This window comes from Priapulus caudatus, unplaced genomic scaffold, assembly GCF_000485595.1.
Source record: "Priapulus caudatus unplaced genomic scaffold, Priapulus_caudatus-5.0.1 Scaffold572, whole genome shotgun sequence".
Lineage (NCBI taxonomy): Eukaryota > Metazoa > Priapulida > Priapulimorpha > Priapulimorphida > Priapulidae > Priapulus > Priapulus caudatus.
This window is the reverse complement of record NW_014577633.1, coordinates 78,461-81,359: the sequence shown is the minus strand read 5'-3', so window position 1 is coordinate 81,359 and position 2,899 is coordinate 78,461.

Below are 2,899 nucleotides of genomic sequence, written 5' to 3'. Positions count from 1 at the left end.
GCGTGCGTGCGTGCGTGCGTGCGTGCGTGCGTGCGTGCGTGTGACGTGTGTGTGGTGTGTGCGCGCCCCCGCGAGTGTGTATTAGCAAGTGTATTAGCTACTGTGCTTGTGTGTACATTTGAGGAAACAGCCCTGGAAAAAAGTCGCCCTGGAAAGTGGAAAAAGAGCCCTGGAAAATGAAAAAGTAGCCACCGAAATTTTGGGGGGGTTTGCAAAAAGAGCCCCGGAAAAAAATTAATTAATTTTTTCACTGCTTCACAGAATACACATGTATCCAACAGCTTCCATCTTGGTATCGGTGTACATAAATGTTCACTTGTTCGAATTACAACTCTGCCCTTTGTCCTTACCTACTCCCGCTAGAGATATCTCGTGAAATCCTGCAGGAAATGTTCTCTCCGTGAAAATGTAAAGTAAGTGTAAAGAGAACGAGATGTTTGTTTATACACGAGTAATGGCGGCGCATTGCATGCCGGGATGAGCTGCTGCCGGCCTCCGAGCCTCCGTTTCGAGGCCCGCCAAGCATAATGCGCGCAGGCATGACGTCACACACACGCGACTACAGCGATCGATCGAAAGTAGCGCCGTTAGGGACTTTCGGATGATACGTGCTCTTTACATTTTCACGGAGAGAACATTTCCTGCAGGATTTCACGAGATATCTCTGGCGGGAGTAGGTAAGGACCAAGGGCCGAGTTATAATTTGAACAAGTGAACATTTATGTACACATAGATACCAAGATGGAAGCTGTTGGATATGTATTCGTGCTGTGAAGGTGTGAAGTGAAGCGACTGTCGAGCGAATTTTTCTATCAGGCTTTCCTACCTGCTCTCTTAGTCTTATTCATGTTGTTTGCGCACAGCGCGGCGTGCGGTGTACTTGTGTGTTGCAGATAAGCATTTGACCGGCATTTACAGGTGATTATAGGCGAAATAGAGTACTTTGAGAAACACTAAGACTTTGGTAGTAAATACATTTCGTGTTTATTTACCTTTTTTTTTATTGAGACGTTCCAAGTGTCTGTGGACAACACGTGTGTGTTACAGTGTGTAGATGTACCGTCAACTAGGGTGACTTTGACAGGCAGTGTGACTTTGATAATTGGTTATCAAAGTCACACTGAATGTCAAAGCGACCCTGGTTTAACAAAGAAGTGTCCGAAACCGTGTATAATTGTGTTTATATAATATTAATAGTTTGTCTTGTCTATTGTCTTTGTTGGTATTGAGCTTTGATGTACCATAACAACGATGCCACGCGTCTATTAACGGAAGGCTGGGTCAAAGGGATATCAAACCGGTTATTCCCAGGACGTTCTACAAAATGCTATACGGCAGGTGAACAGTGGAGGTATGACAAAACTGGCTGCATCGAAGCATTTCAAGATACCACATGAAACAATATGGAATAAGACAAATCCGTCACCGCAACATACCGCTACACCAGTTGAACAACCAGTGTTATTGGCTACTGAAGAGACAGCAATAGTAAAAGTCATCAACCACCTAACTGATTGGAAGTTTCCGTTATCGTCTTCTGATATTCGTTACCTTGTACAAGATTATCTAAATCGACAAGGTAGAACCACAATCTTCCATGAAAACATCCCTGGTTGGGACTGGTTAGATAATTATAAGAAGCGTCAAAATCTTACGCAACGAATTGCAGACAATGAGAAGCCAAGCCGTGCTGAAATTAGGTCAAGTGATGTGAAAGAATATTTCAAAAACATTTTCGAGTGACTGAATGAGGTAGAGCCCCAGAACGTGTTCAATTATGATGAAACTAATGAACATTACAGACAATCCAGGCGCTAAAAAATGTATTGTGAGGAGAGGACTTCGACGAGTGGAAAAAAAGCCACCCCATTCATGCACATGCACGCACGCACACACGTCACGCAGGGGTCGAAATTAGCGGTATCCCCGTTGCTTCTTGTATTATATACATATAGAAGCCGAGTCGGCTGTAGCAGTTAGTTGTTTGGTTTCGGGCAGGTTGATGTTTTGTACTTGTGTGTGTGGTCTCGCCAAGTGCATGCGTGTACGGTTTAAAAATACCGAGTCGGGTGTGTCCTTGGTCGACTGCGAATTGTTGCGATCGACATTCCTCGCCTGTAAACTTTTATTGATGGTGGAATTTAATCGGTGCGGAGGTTAATTTAACGGGGCGCAACGATTGAAACAGGGGGAGTTTTTCCAAACGGGGCTGGCGCAGCGCGCCGTTCGCCAACGTAGGGAGAAACGTAGCTCTAGAACTATAGCCTCTGGCTTCTGCCGCAGGGCTATAGAACATACTATGGCAATTTCCAGGGAGTAAGCAAAGACAACTTTTTGCCAGTTAATAACTTCTAAGAGTAAGAGCATACACAGTTAGGTTACCTACTATATAGTAATAATACATGTATTAAAACACAGGTAAGAATTGCAATTTCTCACAATTTCTTGTGTTTTTGTGTATTTGCAAACCATACTTTTTTGCTATTCTTTTTTTTCTTTTTTTTTTTTGAATCTCAGGTGGGCGTATTTGTACAGGCATCCCCCTCCTTTCAAGAGCGGGGGGAGCATCATCCCCATCCTCCCCCGCGGGATTTACGGCCCCTGGCACACCACACACGACGTCGCACGCACGACATCCCACACACACAAGTCACAACCACAATGCACCTTGAATAGTGAAGCTAAACACAAGAACTATTAGGCCGGGCTTAGCGCAAATATGTGGAGTGTCTGCTGTTACGAGCAAAGGAGGATCTAGAGTTGTTTATACGCAAAGTCTCCTTGCTCGGCTGGGGGTCCTGGGCCCGCGCAGGGCCTGGTAAGCTTCAGGGGGTTTTGAGCAGAGACACGTACACGGTTGTGTGTGCGCCGGGCGTACTGTGGCGGTGTGCACGTACAC